At 47.5% G+C, this 20,495-nt stretch overlaps 1 protein-coding gene across 3 annotated transcripts in view; it reads right to left on the reverse strand.

Moving 5' to 3' along the window:
• The window catches only part of GHR (growth hormone receptor), a 292,432-nt gene that overhangs the window by 198,044 nt on the left and 73,893 nt on the right, over positions 1 to 20,495 (reverse strand). For 2 of the 3 annotated variants that reach the window (XM_083154198.1, XM_083154187.1), the window contains one exon: positions 9,148 to 9,220. The exons of the other annotated variant lie outside the window; for it this stretch is intronic. The gene's annotated coding sequence lies outside the window, so the exon portion shown is untranslated. The remainder of the gene's footprint in view (positions 1 to 9,147; positions 9,221 to 20,495) is intronic. 3 annotated transcript variants of the gene reach the window in all.

A 20,495-nucleotide genomic window follows, 5' to 3' on the forward strand; every position in this document is an offset into this window, starting at 1 on the left:
ATCCCTGTAATGGTGCTTGGCACTGATAACTGAGAGTCATCAAGCCCTCAGTTCTGTGGATGCCATTACAAGTTATGGTTATGTGATCACAACCTCAGCTGTCTCGCATATATTGCAGTGAGAGGATCATGAGAGAGATCTTACTCTTCACACTTACTAGAGATTAACCGCAACGATGTTACTCCAGGCTCATCAAAAAGGAACCCTGAAGTGTTGTCGCTGTTATTAAAGTGATATATATATTTAATGGACAACATTAAGTAGCAATGGATCTTCCTTGTACATGATAACGCACACACAAGGGTGCATCTGCTATCATAGTACATGCTGCATTGGTACTAAGACGTAATAATATCTGACACAGTGAACATGAAGCTACCAGATGAGACTTCTGAGAAAATCATCTCGGATTTGCGTTCACACACCGGAGAAGATGATGTCATTTCTGCAACACTCGTCCCATTCGGAAGCGGAAATATATATTGTTCAAGACAATTTTTTCATAATAACGATACCAAAATGATAGGATTCCGTATATAAGGTCAAAAGGGTTACGGTCGTATTGTCGACCCATCTTAGGTCGACAGTCATTAGGTCGACACTGTTGGGTCGACAGACAACAAGGTCGACAGTGTTCTAGGTCGACATGGGACAAGGTCTACAAGGTTTTCGGCCGACAAATGCGCTAGGTCGACATGGGTCAGGTCGACAGGTTGCGAGGTCAACATGGTTTTTTTCACTGTTTTTTGAGCCGACATGTGCCGACAGGCAGTATTTTATGCCCTTCCATCCACTAGGGCGTGGTGGGAGAATAAGCGAGGCACCGTGCCTGAAACATTGCGAGCGATGCGAGGGGCTGCAAATGACTTCCAACTGTGTCCATGTCGACTGTGTTGACAATCAGGTAAAAAAACTGTGAAAAAACCCATGTCGATCTAACACGTGTCGACCTAAACCCATGTCGACATTGTCCCATCTCGACCTAGACACCGGTCGACCTAATGTCTGTCGACCTAAGTTGGGTCAACAATACGATCCACACCCAGTCAAAAGTCACCATGTCAACATTCAGAATGTCAATATAGTGACAGACATGTAGACGTACAGTGTTTCAACACTGATGAAATGTCTAAATGGTCACTACGTTGACACTAGGGATGCCAATCCCGGGGCATTTTTTCAATCCCGGGAATCGGGATTGAAAAATGCTCAATCCCGGGATTCCCGGGATCCCGGGATTGGCATGCCTAAAAAAAAAAATGCCCCTGTGCCCCCCACACTAACTGACTCTTGGGGAGGGGGGCAGGTGGCAGCGGTGCGTGATGCGGGTGGCCTGGCGGCAAGCAGGTGCCAAGGCCACACACTTACTTTTGGGGAGTGCCAAGCGGGGGAAGCAGGCGGCAGGCGGCTTAGGTGAAGAGGCAGGCAACTGCAGGAGGCCCGGCGGCTAGCAGATCCGACGGTGGGGATGTCCGATGTAGTGCTACTGCCTGCGCAGCGTGACCTGTGACCTAATCACGCTGCGCAGGCCGTACGCCGGGACAGGGAAAAGCCGGGCAGCGTCTGAGCGAGTGCTCAGACGCTGCCCGGCATTAGACTGCGCATGCGCAGTCTAATCCCGAAATCCCGGGATTGGATACTCCAATCCCGGGATTGAAATCCCGGTCATTTTGGGGCCAAATCCTGGGATCCCGCCGATCCCGATCCCGGGATTGGCCACCCTAGTTGACACTACATTGACAAGCTATTTCTCAGGTAACCCTGAATTTACTCTAATATCAATTTTTGGTACTTATGTATTATCTGGGCTCCCATGTTAAATGCACCCCATTTTTTCATACCCCTACTATCCAACTACGCATGGAGTAGATTTTATATAGTGTGGCGAGCGCAGCGAGCCACCGTGCCTGAAGCGTGGTGAGCGCAGCGAGCCCCGCGAGGGGACGCGGTCTCATAAGAAAAACGGGAGTCCAGATATTACATAAGTACCCAATTTTTATTTACATTGTTGACATTTTGTACATGTATTTATTTATAGTTTCTTATATAGTGCAGCAGATTCCGTTGCGCTTTACAATTGGAAACAACAGTGATACAACAAACTGGGTAGTAACAAACCGACAGAGGTAGGAGGGCCCTGCTCGCAAGCTTACAATCTATAGGGATAAAGGGCGGGATGAACTTAAACAAAAATGCGGCATAAGCCATTAGTATCGATGCGGTTGGGGGTGATAAGAGGCGGCGGATGTTAGACCATCCCGCCCTATAGGAGGGACGCATAAGGATAGGAATCTATCAGTCCCACCAGAGTCCTAGACAGTCCTGATGGGATTCAATTACATATGAATGCTAATGTGCACACCAACATTGACAGTTGACCTTGCAGTGCCGACATTATGGCGTTTGACACATCGACTGTGGACATAGCGAACGCACACCCAAAGTAAATGCTGTGAATAAATCTTGATAGGTTATTACCTATTACAAATATGAGCTCTCACAGGGCCATATCTATGGTGCACAAGCAGTGCCGCCGCACATTGCCCTGGGGGTGGCATCATCGTAGGCACATGGCACTTGCATGTGTCTTGGTGCCTGAAACGGCATCCTGCAGCACTTTTGAAGAATAATCCTACGGCCTGTTGAGTTGCCTTTGAATGTTTCCCAGTGCTGGTAGCCCCACCCCCTAGGTGTGACATCGTAAGACTATTTTAGCCCGGGACTTACTCGGCGGCTGTGATAGAAGCAGGCTGATGGCGGATGGATCTGACATCACACTCCTTCTCCTAAACCGCCTGCATTTTCCTGAAACTCCTAGAAAATGGCGGGTTAACACCCGCAAACGTCGGCTTCATGTCAGGATTGCCTCGCGCATGCATACTATGGACGGACGCCTGCGTGGTCTATCGATAATCGCCTGGCCTGCAAATGTGCAGCCGTGCCATCAGGTCTGAATTAGGCCCATTGTGGCATCTGGCAGGACCTCTCCCTGCACTCCACCACCCCCCATTCTGCTGCCGTTATAATGGGTGCCGTATAATGGCCCAACAGTCAGTACTCCAACATCGGAATCCCAACCGGTTAAATACCCGACAGTCAGAATCCCGACTGAGAGGGGCTATTCTCCCTCCTGGGGGTCACGACCCCCCATAGAACCTGTGGCGAGCACAATCAGGGGCTTCATTGCGCTTGCCCCCTGTCGCAGTAATGGCGGTCAGGATTCCAATGTCATTATACTGACCGTAGGAATACCGACTCGGCCCGCCATACCACACCTGATTTGATGTGGTGAACAAAGTGTTCTTCAATTTAGGTCAGTACTGTAGTAGTAGGTCTGCATGGGCCTGGAAATAAATCTATTATGGCGGCAGACTATGATGTGTGAAGAATGATAGACAGAGGTCATGTGCCAAGAGACCGTGTTTGTTCTATTAATTGTTTACCCAGACATCCAAGTTTTGTGGCCAATAAAGTTTGGTTGGTTGGAATTGTGTGGTAATGTAGGTAAACGCACCAGCAGTCACACAAAGTTTATCTGAGATACATTTAGCTTAAAAGAAAAAAAAACTGCAAGCTCAGCAACATCGATAGTTGTGAAAGGGAGAAGAGGATCGTGCCCCAAAGTAATTAACAAATGGTTACAAAGGAAAGGTCACTGCAGTGGGTATGTGCATTTAATTTTTTTGTAATTCAAACTGTCTGGTTTAAATGTTTTAAATTAATTATATTTTATATTTAAAAAATTTTATTCAAAATGTTCACGCGCCTTACGCAGTGCAGTGTGTCAGGTGCTTGTGTATAACACGCTTCCCTTACGTGATGCCCTCGGCCCTGCCTCCAAGCCTGCCCGCTTCTTTAGTAGAGTTAACTAGTTGTTGTGCCATCTCCACATGCAGTCGTACTGCTGCTGCGGTGCCGAGTTTTACCTGGTTATAGGCTCCTGTCAAGTTATACCCATCTCTAGGGAAAAAAATTTGCACTGTCACTGACCCCCACGGCCATAACTCACAGAGCCGGTCCTGGTTTAAAAAAAATCAGGGAACAAAACATGTAGGGGTCCCCTGGATTTTTATTAAACCAGCACCAGTATTCAATAATTTTAGTGTTTATTCTAGCACCCGCTATCTTTGAAGACCCATGCAGTTCCTCTTCCCTGCCTGGGGTGTCGTTGTCTGCTGTGGTGTTTCTAGGACAGGTTTGGTTTGCAGTGCTGATATACAGACCACACTGTGCTAGAAGCACTACAGCAGACAGCGACACCCCAGGAAGGATAGAGGAACTGCATGGGTTTTCAAAGATAACGGGTGCTAGAATGAACACTAATTTTTACACTGAAGTCCTTGCAGGCTTCTGCCAAATATGGCTGGAAAATGAGGTGTATTGTCCAGCCGTATTTGACTGGCAATTAGCGGCCGTATCCCGCTAATTAGCATCCGTATATTACATACGGCCGCTTAGTAAATTAGGAATCACCATTCGAATGAAAGTTGTAATCATTCGATGGCATACATTCATAAATACAAACTCGAATGTGCCATGAATACGAATTTACATATTTTTGGCATAGTAAATGCCGAAAATACGTATAGGCAGTCGTATGTCCATACAAAATGCCTACAAATACACCTAAAATAGGCGTATTTGCGTTAGTAAATTTCCCCCATAGTCTCTGTCCTGTCGGAACTTGAATTGGTTTCCTTGGCACCTGGACTAGCCCCTGTTCCTCTTTCCCTTCTCAGTGCGCCAGGACACAGCTGTACAGAAGACACATTAATCTAGCACAGGAGGAACCAGTCAGAACCTCGGATCAGGATAATGATATGATGGTGGCGCGTAGGGTGACCAACTTTCCAAAGGGCCAACCCGGGACAGGGGGTCGCGGGGTCGACAAACACCCCCCCCCCCTCAGGAAAGTCGGGGGTTAGGGGGCAGCAGCCCTTCCGAATTTTTGGGGGGATATGAAGTACTTTTAGCGTAAGCTATATAGTATATAATGGGATTTCCATTCCCAATCCCAGGACTTGCCCTATACTAAGGGCCTTAGTGACTAAGGCCCTTAGTATATGGCTACTGGCTAGGCCTGGGGTTGGGAATGGAAATCCATTATATACTGACTAATGCATCCTGATCCGATCCAGACAGTCCAGAGTCCAGACCAGTGCAAAAACTTTCAGCATAGCCCCCTTAGTCAGTATAATAAGGGTAGACTCTCACAGAGTTAGACTAACCCTGCCGCATATACAAAGCAGCGCACACAGGCAGGGGGCACACTCAGCAGCACACCGTCGTAGACTGACAGTCAGCAGAGAGTCGACTCACAGCCTCGCAGGCTCCAGCCTCCAGCAGCTGTCGGGTCACCGCCACCACCACGCCTTCAGTATGTCACCTCAGGCCAGTAATGCTGCCTGACCGCACCCACCCTGGCTGGCTGCACAGCATTACTGGGAGTGTGGGAGGGGACGAGGTCACGCGGTGGCCGAACTAACCAATGATGGGGAGGCGGCGGTGCACACCGCGTAACAGCTTCCCCTCCCACACTCCCAGTCTAATGCTGTGCAGGAGAGCTGCCCGTCACAACCAACAATTTTATTTAGTTAAAATGGGACTTTCCGCGTCCCGGCTGGGTTTGGCCGGAACGCGGAATTTAGGAGGTCAAAATCAGGACAGTCCCGGGCAAACCGGGACGGTTGGTCACTCTAGTGGCACGTGAAGAAGTTGAACACGAAGGGCAGAAACTAAGACAGCCAGTTGTAAAAGGAAACCTATAAATGGTACAGTATATACCCGCTGTGCCCTGCTGTAAAACCATCTATGGGGCGGAAAGCTAGAAGTCATGTATCCTCTGCTCTTATCACTTAGCAAAGCACCGACTTCCTGTAAGGATTTATTATGAGAAGCGTTTAATTATCTTGAGTCATTTCGCCTTGAATCAACACAACACAGAATGCTGGGGCCGGCATTCAGCGGCTATTAGTTACATTGTCCGAGCTTTCCCACTAGATTGTGAGCACGGAACTCCCAGGCCTTCGTTCTCACGTCTGCAATTATTTTGTCTACCTTATACTTCGTGCTTTGTACATCCTCTGCCTTCCCCACTGCCTGGCACTGCTTGCAACATACAAATTAAAGACCATATAACAAGGTGTACACATAAGGCGATGTGTGTACCCGGCAACCTCCTTAACTACGAGGATGCGCTCAAACACTTGCCGATTCCGAATGCACGGAGCAGCAGCGGGGGAAGGGGAGGTGAGTGTGGGGACTAGCAATATCCTTCGTCATCCTGCATTCACAAACAACAGAAGACATCGCTAACGACCATGCATCGTTAACGATATTGGGGAATATTCAATCTCTGCCGATATATCCGACAGCGGAAACATCGGAAGTTTAGTATACAATCCCAGGCTGGACTCACCTGCTTACAGACCTGCCTCCCTATGGAAGCGAATCTGTGTTTTCGGAAACGGACGTGTATTGTCGACAAAACGGTTGCTTTATCGCCGTTCCATGGACTTTCTGCCGCTCAACAGACGGAACATGGAATTCTGGCTGTCGAGTTGTAGTCGGAAGAAAAGAAATGGCCCGGTATTCCGACTGTCGGGACGTTTCCGACATTGAATACCCCCATAGTGCGCACACACTCGCTGATGCTGGTGGGGAAGGAGGGAGACCGTGGGTGCTAGCATTAATCTACGTTATCCTGCAAGGACAGAGGGCATCATTAACAACACGCATGAGCACACGTCATTAACAATATAGTGCATACACACTGGATGATAGACAGGAACATGTCGTTCTGACATGACGTTATCGTGCATATAGTAGTGTGTACACACTTTAAGGCAGCTTACAGGGCTGCTGACAGTGGGCAATGGAAGTGGTTGGCGGCTGACGTTGCATCATCACAGATTTTTGAAGAAAACCAAAACATTTCCAGTCGCTCCTGCTTATCCTGCATTACAGAGATGAATGAGGGCACTGTATTGGTTAGCAGACGGGCCAGAAAAAGTGCAACCACTCTCTAGACCATACATATTTTACAACCACCGAGGGGGCAGTATACTGAAAAATGCGCATGTACTGTACAATTTCTTAGGAAAGCATTTCATTGCTAACATACAGTGGGGAGATTCTCTAAACTAAAAATGCATTTTGGGATGCTCTAAAGATCCCCCGCCAGGTTCCTGCGACGGGGGGCATCGCCAGCTTCTACCGTGACCCACTGCCGCCCCGCACCAACACCCCCCCCCCCCCTCACCTGTGTCCGAGCAGCATAGATCTGTGCTGCCCGGACCTGTGACCTCCTCCTCCCTGCACTGTAATCCTCTGCCGGGTGCAGGGAGGAGGAGAGCCACCCCCCCCCCCTGCAGCAGCACCACAAGCCGGGTACGGGAGGGAGGGGGGAGCCGCCGGGACCCATTGGCTCACCGCAAAGTACAGCTCTTAACGCAAGAGCTGTCCTTTGCCATAATTATCGCATCCCGCCCAGTATACTTTGCACAGTAATCTGCCATTTAATATAATGAAGTCATATAATATTTATATTAGATTCTAAATTGGTATAGAATGGATACTGTACATTATGTAATCACTCACAAACGGCTCTTATTCAGGGCAGCCAACCAGAGCCTGCGTACCGCAAGCCATTCTGATTGGCTCACCACCAGGTGCCACATATTAATTGGCTACTAGTGTCCGGATGTGAAGCAGCCTTCGCTCTGGGAGCAGGGCTTTGTTCAGCCACTGAGCAGGCAGCACAGCGGAGGGGGTTGCGGTGGGCAAAATTATACCCCTTTTACACCAAAATCCCTGGTCAGACCCTGGTCTTTGAACACAGAAGTTTCCAGGGTTGGACCCAGCTGCATACCCCATTTACACAGCACTGTGACCCAGGTCGAACCCCGGTCTGCACCATTTACACTGAACCTCGGTCAGCCCTGCTTTTCCCTATGGATGACATTAAAAATTTCCATTTTAGGACTGATAAACTGCCATCCAACCTTCCCTCAATGATTTAAAATACAAATTAAAAGACCTGACAAGTTAGCATTGAAAAATGTTCGTTTGTTTATTTTGTAAATATTTAAAAAAAAAGTTATATTCAGTGCTCAAGGACACATAGCGGTGATTTCTGTGTGCACTGCGCGTATCCTTCCTGGCTGCTGTCTTTTGCCACTGCAGCGCACTGTGGAACTCATGGTGCTGATTTACGTAAAGGCGTCCAGCACTTCTGGTATCCTTTCAGCACTACCTGGATGTCTCAACCTGGGTTGGTACCATTTACACCACCCACGACCCAGGTCCAACCAGTGTTCAACCCTGGTCAGGACCTGGGTTACTCGACCTGGGTTGGCCCCTTTTACACCAATTCTGACCTGGGTCCAACCTGGGTTTTTGCCTTGGTGTAAAAGGGGTATTAGTGGCCTGTGCCCTTCTCTCTCTCTCAAAGAGGCCGGTACTGGGACAGCTGTATATACAGCACCCCCCTTATGGCGGCCCTGCTCTTATTTATCTGATCTCGATACAGCAACACCAAAATACAATGGACTTGCCAAAACCAACACTAAAACATAGCAATACTGAATACTGTACATAATAAATATATATATATATATAAATATATATATACACACACACACACACACACACACACACAGTATCTATATCTCTGTATATCTGTAATCATACATCAGAGAGAGACATACAGTACAATTATAATATTATAACGGTTGGTACCTAATAATAGTAAATATAGAACTAGGGTAAATGTACAAAAACCTCCGATCAACTAATCAGATTCTGTCCATCATTCTCTAGGATGCAATTCCGAAATGATAGATAGAGGGCCAGACGTATCAAGCTCTAAAAAGTGATAAAATGGAGAGTGATAAATAAACAACCAATCAGCTCCCACCTGCCGTGTCACAGGCTTCATTTGGAAACATTACAGGTAGAAACTGATTGGCTGGTTATTTATCACTCTACATTTTATCACTTTTTGAAGATGACATCTGGCCCTGAATTTGATTGGTTGCTATCGGTAACATCCTATCTTTTCATTTTAGAAATGAAAAGATAGGATGTTACCGATAGCCCCCCCCCCCCTTATTATAATTACTTCTACACATTGTACACAAAGCTTACCTCCAGTTGTATGGACTCTACACAGGATTCCAGGAGACATGGGGGGAAGAATACTGAGGAACAGTGACAGAATCTGCAGGGGAAAGAAAATAACTCAGTATCACATACACAATGGAGAGAGCTCAACAAATAGATCTATGTCTTATTATCATTATTCTTTGTACAGAAGCTACACTGCTCTGTAACATGAGTCACACACATGCCACAAGCAGAGCTTCCATTCAGTTCCATAAAGGAGACAACGCAGCGGGGGGAGTATCCAACCTTCTACAGAGGACAAGTGGGGAAGGTCCCCATAGCACTTGAAAAATGATTACTATCAGCTGATATAGGAAAGCTGTAGGCAACGTCTCCACCGGTCCTCTTTAGAAGGTAATATAATGTAACATTGGGCCCGATTCATGTTTCTATGGAGTTGCAAAAGCTGCAAGGATCCGACTGCTGCCCCCTCTCCACCCTGAACACTGCGGGATGTCAATACCACACGCCTCTTTCTGCACCTGCGCACGCACTCAAACATCGGATCTAGACGCAAACCATCGGTTCTGCCTACAAATATAAATCAGGAATCTGGAAACTGAACGGCCTCTGTCATCTTATGTACAAGCAGTTCTGTAAGTGCTGACAAGATTGCTTTATTGGATATAGGAATACTCATGTCTAACATCTGAAATTACTCATGTTTAAATAAGAACATTTATATATAAGGCGCCATAAAACTACAACGTGTGACAGATGGTACCACTCATCATAAAAAAACCACACACACAGAAGATACCCTAAGAATTCGCTTATACACGAGGGTGGATCAATAAGTACCCGTGTAGGAAGACAGGTGGCGTTGCTGAGGACAATTGGTATTACAATCGTGTACTACCATCTGTCAAACAACGCCATACCAAATTTCACATTGATTCATAGGTTAGTTATTTTTTCCACCACAACAATGCACCCGTTCCCTCATCTGGAATTGTTGCGGCCAAATTGCATGAATTGCGCTATGAGTTGTTGCCTCATCCACCGTACTCGCCCGACTTGCCTCCCTGCGACTTCTTTCTGTTCCCTAACCTGAAAACTTGGCTTGCAGGAAAAAAATTCAGCTCAAATGAGGAGGTCATCGTCGAGACAGAAGCCTACGTGATTTTGATAAATAGAATTTTTTAAAGGGTTTTTAAAGAGGTTTGGTCGCATCAGAACCGGGCAGTTTGGATGGGATTGCATGCATATATATCGTATGCAAAAGGCCGGAAAGTCCTGGGGCAGCTCAAGTGTAAATCGCGGGTGACTTCTCCTCTCGGAGACTTCGCCCTAATGTATGCCCAGCTTGAGGACGTCCAACCAAGTGCTTTGTGAATAACACCGATCCAAGAATAATACAGCGCCGTATTGTAAAGGGTTGTGTCCCGGTTCTAACCCGTATTGAAACCGTGTTCAAAACCTTGGTCCAGACCCGGGATTATGGTGGAAACGGGATAGTATCACCCTTATGCTAGGAAAACCATATAATGTTTTAAAATTGTTATATTTTGCTGCATTCATTTGTTCCATCCATCTCAAACCCTATTAAACGTATTGTTGTGATCATGAATTAGTTAATTAGGGATATCACATTTTTTAAATATATTTCTCAAGACGGCAAGCCCAGGAGCACTTCATTCTTCCAGGCAATCCTGTAGTATGGATCCTATCCTACATTTCAGAATGTTGCAGAACAAGCCACTGACACTGAATTTGAACATATAACCATGGTAATAAACAAGAGATAGAATTTGGTAACATGTTTATACCAGTAGACACTACACACAACACGCCTGTTGCGGGTATTTCAGATATCCTTCATAATAAACAGAAAACTCGGCTGATCCCCGCAGCCCATAACCCCCCCCCCCCCCCCACCACAACCCCGACCGTGCAAGTGGAAACATTTACCCTGGCGACACAGCAAATGTGATAGTAACACGCCTCCATCTTCATATCTGACATGTCATAAATCTCCCAGCAAATGTTTTCTGAATAATGTACAAGAAATAGATGAATAGTCTAGAAAGGGGCGCAGGACACGATGTTCTTGTTTCAGCCCTGGATACCTGAGGTTATTTCTCTATACATCTTACAGTACTGTACAAAACAGCGAAACATGCCGGCCGCACTTCACACTAATCCTTATATCTAGAAAAGTGTTTAAAGTGTTTATTTGTATTTTGTTTATATTTGTTTATCTCTAGATTTCGGCTGCATTCATGCTTTCCATACAACTGTTCTATAACTACAGTATATAATTATCCTTCCTGCTGATTTGACTACAGTCTGTAAAGTCTGTCCATGCTTGGGAAATAGCAGTGCCGAAACAGGATATGTACCTGTCGCCTTCTCACAGATCTTCTACCTGTCGCCTTCTCACAGATCGCAGTTCCTCTACCTGTCGCCTTCTCACTGATCTCAGTTCCTCCACATGTCGCCTTCTCACAGATCGCAGTTCCTCTACCTGTCGCCTTCTCACAGATCACAGTTCCTCTACCTGTCGCCTTCTCACAGATCGCAGTTCCTCTACCTGTCGCCTTCTCAAATATTCTCTACCTGTCGCCTTCTCACAGATCCTCTACCTGTCGCCTTCTCACAGATCACAGTTCCTCTACCTGTCGCCTTCTCACAGATCCTCTACCTGTCGCCTTCTCACAGATCTCAGTTCCTCTACCTGTTGCCTTCTCACAGATCGCAGTTCCTCTACCTGTCGCCTTCTCACAGATCTCAGTTCCTCCACATGTCGCCTTCTCACAGATCGCAGTTCATCTACCTGTCGCCTTCTCAAATATTCTCTACCTGTCGCCTTCTCACAGATCACAGTTCCTCTACCTGTTGCCTTCTCACAGATCCTCTACCTGTCGCCTTCTCACAGATCACAGTTCCTCTACCTGTCGCCTTCTCACAGATCGCAGTTCCTCTACCTGTCGCCTTCTCACAGATCACAGTTCCTCTACCTGTCGCCTTCTCACAGATCACAGTTCCTCTACCTGTCGCCTTCTCACAGATCAGTTCCTCTACCTGTCGCCTTCTCACAGATCCCAGTTCCTCTACCTGTCGCCTTCTCACAGATCCCAGTTCCTCTACCTGTCGCCTTCTCACAGATCACAGTTCCTCTACCTGTCGCCTTCTCACAGATCCCAGTTCCTCTACCTGTCGCCTTCTCACAGATCACAGTTCCTCTACCTGTCGCCTTCTAACAGATCACAGTTCCTCTACCTGTCGCCTTCTCACAGATCTCAGTTCCTCTACCTGTCGCCTTCTCACAGATCGCAGTTCCTCTACCTGTCGCCTTCTCACAGTTCCTCTACCTGTCGCCTTCTCACAGATCGCAGTTCCTCTACCTGTCGCCTTCTCACAGATCACAGTTCCTCTACCTGTCGCCTTCTCACTGATCGCAGTTCCTCTACCTGTCGCCTTCTAACAGATCACAGTTCCTCTACCTGTCGCCTTCTCACAGATCTCAGTTCCTCTACCTGTCGCCTTCTCACAGATCGCAGTTCCTCTACCTGTCGCCTTCTCACAGTTCCTCTACCTGTCGCCTTCTCACAGATCGCAGTTCCTCTACCTGTCGCCTTCTCACAGATCACAGTTCCTCTACCTGTCGCCTTCTCACAGATCACAGTTCCTCTACCTGTCGCCTTCTCAGATCACAGTTCCTCTACCTGTCGCCTTCTCACAGATCAGTTCCTCTACCTGTCGCCTTCTCACAGATCACAGTTCCTCTACCTGTCGCCTTCTCACTGATCGCAGTTCCTCTACCTGTCGCCTTCTCACAGATCACAGTTCCTCTACCTGTCGCCTTCTCACAGATCTCAGTTCCTCTACCTGTCGCCTTCTCACAGATCGCAGTTCCTCTACCTGTCGCCTTCTCACAGTTCCTCTACCTGTCGCCTTCTCACAGATCGCAGTTCCTCTACCTGTCGCCTTCTCACAGATCACAGTTCCTCTACCTGTCGCCTTCTCACAGATCATCAAGAAGATAATGCTGCTTTCAGACCGCATAACTGGCTTTGACCCTGTATTTGAAAACGTTTCCAAAAATGGGTCTGCCAGGTAAAACCCCTATCACACCGCATCTCTTTAATGGTATATTACCGCTTAAGTGCCTTTTTTTGACACTGGCAGACCCGTTTTTGGAAACTTTCCAAATACAGTGTCAAAGCCAGTCCGGTCTAGGCCGCCCCTCCCTCCCCCCCTGCGGGTTAACACACACACACAACCTGTGGGTTAACACACACACGCACACCCTAGGGCTAACACCCCCCCCCCCCCCCCAATGTGCTTAAGACCCCCCCCCCCCATTGAGGATCCCGGCAGTATGTACGGATGCGCTTATAAAAAAAAAATGACTTTCAGAAAATGGCTGCCCCCATACGAAAGACATTTTTTTGAACAGGTTTTCCTATGAGGCAGCCATTTTCCGAAAGACACCTTTTTTTATAAGCGCATCCGTACATACTGCCGGGATCCTCAACGCAGGTGGGGGGGGGGGTTCTTAAACACATTGGGGGGGTGTTAGCCCTAGGGTGTGTGTGTGTTAACCCGCGCGCGGGGGGGCAGGGGGCTCCAGGGGGTGAAACGCAGTGAATATTTAATGAGCACTCATTAAATATTCACTGCGCTGAGTCCGCTCGTTGGCTGAGTCCTAAATACCGTTTCAGACCCGATTTTGATGCCAAAATACCGGGTCTGAAACGGGTAGGACCCTCCATTTTAACCGTTTTAAAGTAACTTTGTATCTGGAACAAACCATGTTGCAATGGGGCAAATAAATTTATATTTTTTTCTGTGCAGGGTAAATACTGGCGGCTTTTGCATGTACAGTAGCCCTAAAATGTTAGGCAGCTTTATTTTTTACACTGCATTTTGCAGATTTACTAAAGGTAACACCACCGCAATCTATACACAATTGTGAAAAAAAAGTAGAATAGTGACTGAACATCTGTGTCATTTCTTCTTATAGAAAACAAGGCATCTTTTGTATAAGGTTAGCACTGCACATTTCTCTTCCCAAATGTTAGGCAGCCCTAAACCTCTAAGCCTGGGTCGGTAGTGTAAAAAACAGGGGTACAAGAGTCCAGGCCTGAGAGTTCCTTCATGTACACTCTCGTGAGAATGAATAGCACCGCTCTGATTGGTCAGAATGCGGTAAACTCTCATGTTCTGACCAATCAAAGTGATCCCATTTAAACTATGTGCATGATTTTTTTTTTTTATATAGCAGCCTGAATAGATCCCATCGCTTACAACTCTTTACTTTTAAGACGGTATGCAGCCAATAGGTCAACAGGCCATATGATGATACAGGAAAAAGACCAAGATACCTTAGGTAGATATGGTCAAAAGGTTGACACGTGCAATAGGTTGACATGGGAAAGGCTGGCACGAACATTTCACATTTTTTTTCCAAAAAAGGTGGTTTTGCATACTTTACCATCCAGGAGGACATGGAGAAGGGTTATAATAGTGTGCCCGAAGCATGTGAGGGGAGGCGGTACACACCTTTTCCATGTTGACCTATTGCTTTTGTTCGGAATATTACTGGAGGTTATGTGGAGGTTCAGGAATATGATAAGCTTGAACGATTCCATAAGTTTCTGAACCTGGCACTTTGCAACTCTTGCCCTAAGTGTATGAGTTTTTAGTTACATATCAAATGACGGAAGTTACTTTGAACTACAGTGACGTGATCTGACACATGCGAGGTCAGTGAAGTTCCAATTCTCAGTATAAGGTATGGCATTTGTCCATACATCTGGGTAGAATGTTCCTGCTACATATTGCATGTAGATATGGTGAGCATTCTAGCACAGAGGTCTGATGAGCGGTGGTCATTGAACGTAATGCTGTTGGAAGCACAACTCCCAGTACTTGCTTTAGACACATTTTCACAGGCCTACGTAAATGAAATATGTCATTGCAAGACCAGAACAAATGGCTCACAGTGGTGCCCATGGCAATGTACAGTACATCTGATTTCAAGCCTTCATTGTACAGTATCTCTGAATTATTAGATGATTGCATGAACACATTTTAACATCTGGAACCAGTAACCCACTCTAGGACATTGTGGTTCTCACAGTATTTATAATCCTATAGAATAAAGTAAAGCACCTGCACTTGATTTATGCATAACATGAATGCCCATCTCTCTCTCTCTCTCTATAGTATAAAGCTAACTACTCCTCACCCCTATGAGGTCACTAGAGGTCACTCACAGAACCAAATTACTCCTTTGTGTGCAAAAAGTTGTCATAACAGAAAGTGAAAACCATTTTTGCAAGGACGCTGATCTGTTGCAACCTTATTGTATAAAGTTGTCAGCAACGGGCCAAGGCCCAGGGGCATCATGGGGGTCTGGTGACATACAATGTATACTTTATATACCTCCCTCGCTCCTGAAATGGGGAGTGTCCTAACATAAAAGAGAGAGGTCTTAAGAAATGCCGATGACATTACTCTAAGTGCATTCCCAGCATCCCCGGAGATGCTGGGTTACTCCAGGAGACTAGCGCCTACACTGAACACTTCACCTCTGGGGCAGATCCCTGGAGATGCTGGGTTACTCCAGGAGACTAGCGCCTACACTGAACACTTCACCTCTGGGGCAGATCCCCGGAGATGCTGGGTTACTCCAGGAGACTAGCGCCTACACTGAACACTTCACCTCTGGGGCAGATCCCCGGAGATGCTGGGTTACTCCAGGAGACTAGCGCCTACACTGAACACTTCACCTCTGGGGCAGATCCCCGGAGATGCTGGGTTACTCCAGGAGACTAGCGCCTACACTGAACACTTCACCTCTGGGGCAGATCCCCGGAGATGCTGGGTTACTCTAGGAGACTAGCGCCTACACTGAACAATTCACCTCTGGCGCAGATCCCCGGAGATGCTGGGTTACTCCAGGAGACTAGCGCCTACACTGAACAATTCACCTCTGGCGCAGATCCCCGGAGATGCTGGGTTACTCCAGGAGACTAACGCCTACACTGAACACTTCACCTCTGGCGCAGATCCCCGGAGATGCTGGGTTACTCCAGGAGACTAGCGCCTACACTGAACACTTCACCTCTGGCGCAGATCCCCGGAGATGCTGGGTTACTCCAGAAGACTAGCGCCTACACTGTACACTTCACCTCTGGCGCAGATCCCCGGAGATGCTGGGTTACTCCAGGAGACTAGCGCCTACACTGTACACTTCACCTCTGGGGCAGATCCCCGGAGATGCTGGGTTACTCCAGGAGACTAGCGCCTACACTGAACACTTCACCTCTGGGGCAGATCCCCGGAGATGCTGGGTTACTCCAGGAGACTAGCGCATACACTGAACACTTCACCTCTGGGGCAGAGCCCCGGAGATGCTGGGTTACTCCAGGAGTCTAGCGCCTACACTGAACACTTCACCTCTGGGGCAGATCCCCGGAGATGCTGGGTTACTCCAGGAGACTAGCGCATACACTGAACACTTCACCTCTGGGGCAGATCCCCGGAGATGCTGGGTTACTCCAGGAGTCTAGCGCCTACACTGAACACTTCACCTCTGGCGCAGATCCCCGGAGATGCTGGGTTACTCCAGGAGACTAGCGCATACACTGAACACTTCACCTCTGGGGCAGATCCCCGGAGATGCTGGGTTACTCCAGGAGACTAGCGCATACACTGAACACTTCACCTCTGGGGCAGATCCCCGGAGATGCTGGGTTACTCCAGGAGACTAGCGCCTACACTAAACACTTCACCTCTGGGGCAGATCCCCGGAGATGCTGGGTTACTCCAGGAGACTAGCGCCTACACTGAACACTTCACCTCTGGGGCAGATCCCCGGAGATGCTGAGTTACTCCAGGAGACTAGCGCCTACACTGTACACTTCACCTCTGGGGCAGATCCCCGGAGATGCTGGGTTACTCAAGGAGACTAGCGCCTACACTGCACCTCTGTGGCAGTAGTTGGCTGATGCCAGAGAATGCAACACCTGGTAGCCGGCGTTTTGGTGTCACCCCCTCTGGACCCCCTAACTACAATCTTAGGGGTACATTTACTAAGATGGGAGTTCTATTGAAGATAGAATCTGATTAGTTGCTATGGGCAAAATCCTATCTATTATCTTCTAGAAGGTGCTATAAAAATAAGAAGTCGAATCTGATTGGTTGCCATGGCAACATCCCATCTTCAATAGAACTCACATCTTAGTAAATTTACCCCTTAAAGGTTGTGGACGAAACGCAAAAATGTGGTAAAAAAAACCCCCAGTTGCTGTATCTGGGTTTTTACTGCATTTTGATATGCAGGGAAACCTGCACACAGGGTTTTTGCTGCAGGGGGTATTGCCAGGCGATATGGCGATACCCCATAGAAACCTATGGGCTTCTTAACACAACCCAGTGCCGCCCCACGCAGACCCCCACCGCCCCACACTGACCCTGACAACCCCACACAGACCCCCCTCACCTGTATCCGGGCAGCACAGTGCTGTGCTGCCAGGACCAGTGACCTCCTGCACTGTACATCCTCTTCCGGTGCAGGGAGGAGGAGGCAGAGCCCACCCGCAGCAGCAGGGTAAGGGAGGGAGGGGGAGCCGCTGGGGACCCGCTCAGCTGCTCTTATATCAAGAGCTGCCCATTGCTATACTAATCGCATATGTTAGAGCATATACGATAAGTATTGTTGCGGTAGCCGGCGGAGGGGGGGGGTGAGGGGCAGCGGAGAATAGAGCATCGCCCTGTGTTTGAAAAAAAAAAGTTAGAGTCTTATTAGTTGATACTTTATCTCTCTCCAAGCCTTGACTACCCCACTAAGAGCTACTGCATATATGCAGCAAGACAGCAAAGGTTCTGCAAAATTACCAACTACCAGTAACTGCCACTTTTGTCAAAGAGGGATTCATGAAATAGTTTTCTGTCTGGTTCATGTGAATCTTGGCCTCCAGCTGTCCTTATTCCCAGACTCAGAAACCTGTACAAACAGAGAGACATGACAGCTGCCAGTTATCACATCAATCATCCTGTACTTTCATATTTAAAAACTAAACTCAGCATTTGTGTTGGGCCGAAACATGTCCAGGATTCTGAGCAGGTGTTTGGTCTAAGTGCTCCCAGTACATGAGAATTAATCTCACACATACACAAATCCCTCTGCTTTTACCTCTTACTAATTTATTACTTGCCTAATAAATACTAATCTTTTTGTTTTCAATATCCAAGGTCAGTTTTGTGCTAATCTCCTAAACTACCGAGCACAAATCCTTCCAACCGCAGCATTCGTCTTTGTGGGGAAAAAATGGAGATGGACAGCAGCATGTATATCATTGTATATAAATATAGTGGCATACAAGGATTTCAATATATGTAAAAAAGTATTGTGTTTGCACATATACTGTATAAGCCAGTGAGTGGAAACCAGAACATTTAATGAGGAATATTTTATGTTATCTTATATTCAAATCCCCTTCTGGGGTCTGAATATAAATGAGCATAGCTAGTGGGTACAAGGGGTGTCATTGCTATGGGGCCCAGAGACTTCTGGGACCCGGAACAAATTCATATAGTGTTCTACCAAGTTCCTGAAATTGCATGCTAAGCAAGGGTGTAGGTCACAGGTGAAGGGGTTGCAGCTGCCATAGGGCCCAGAGCTGAAAGGGGGCCACCTTCCCTGTCACAGTTACATGTGTAATATACAGGGGTATAGCTACTATAGGTGCGGGGGGTAAGGGCATAACATGAACTAGGGTACTGCTATGGTTTAGAAAATAAATCAATTATGGAGCATCTGATGTCCAAGATTAGGGGCGGGATGTATTATTATACATCGCCACCCTTCGCCACGCCCCCACCACGATGCCAGCGCATATGTACTAACGTATGCGGCTGGCATCGCGGTGCGGTGACGGAGGCCCCCCGGGATACCTGTACCGTGGTGTGCAGGGGGTCTCCGTCACCTCCCAGCCGCCTACTGCTCCCCTGCAGCCGGGACAGCTCAGTGTGGCTGTCCCCAGCACCTCCTCCCCCCCCCCCCCCCCCCCCCTGCAGCCGGAAGGACGTCTGGCTGCCTTGCTAGGGGGAGGAAGGGCTTATCTTCCGGGGTCCAGGAGGACCTGCAAGAAGGTAAGCTGGAGGGAGGGGGAGAGGGGGGTCGGCGAGGCGGCGGCCGCGAAAAGAAGCCCACAGGCTTCTATAGGGTATCGCCACCCAAAGGTAGCGATACCCTACTATGCAGAATCAGTGCGGCCAGGTTTTAATACATAGGAAAATGCGGTAAAATGGGTGTTTTACCGCATTTTCAGCCTAATACATCTTGCCCTAGGACTGCCCCAGAAAGAGATGGTATACATACATTTAGGAGGGGGTTGGTCGCTGCCTTGTGGCATAATGTGCACTAGAGCGGGGGTATTCAATCCCACCAGTGACAGTCCGAATTGTCGAGCATTTGTTTTTCTCGTTTTGCTCGACATGAATATTTAGCTCGACAAGTCGAGTTCTCATCTGCTCGACAAGTCGAGTTCTTCCCTGCTCGACAAGTCGAGTTCTCCCCTAGAGAGGAAAGTGGCAATTGTCAGAGATAGGCTTCATTTTTATAGTCAATTATAAAAACCATTTCCAAATCAGCAGACTGCACAATGCTGGTATCTCCCTGAAGTCTCAGTACAGGAATGAGAGCTCTGAGGTAAATTGCAATGCATTGCATTGTAGAAGTAAACAAAAGAATGGCAACAAACATTGTATCCTGAGTAATTCTGCCCCAGCATGTATACAAGGGACCTAAACATAGGTGTTTGATCAAACCAGAAGTAGACTGTGGAAGTCTAGTTGCACACACGCCATTTTAGGATAGTATGGCCGCCATTTTGGTTCGCAGAGTTACGCAAATAAAGTTTCCATACCCGAGTATGTGTGACAAAGTGGACCAGAAGAGTAGCCATACTATCACACATAAATTCATAATAACACACTTACACTAAATGAAATATAGTTAAAGGTTTAGAACGCCACACATAGCTTAGTTAGCCCTGCACACATCTGTCTGTATCATGTTTAGTATCGTTCCGTTCCGTTCATTGTGCGAAGTATTCCGGTCATTGCGAATATTTCGCAATATACACGGCTCGATAGTTATGGACATAATCCATATTCCAGGGACAGTTTCTGTTGAAAGAATGTAACAAAGGAATCTAGATGAAACCAGTTCTTATCACTGCTGACGCCGAAACCACCAAACAAAGGACTCTTAAAGTTCACTCCCCTGGACCTAGCCAAACCAGGTGTATCATCTTACCCCCCAATCACAGCTGACCTGACATACGACCTCTGACCAATGAGAACGGCCTTTG

This window comes from Crinia signifera, chromosome 1 (assembly GCF_055691185.1).
Source record: "Crinia signifera chromosome 1, ASM5569118v1, whole genome shotgun sequence".
NCBI lineage: Eukaryota > Metazoa > Chordata > Amphibia > Anura > Myobatrachidae > Crinia > Crinia signifera.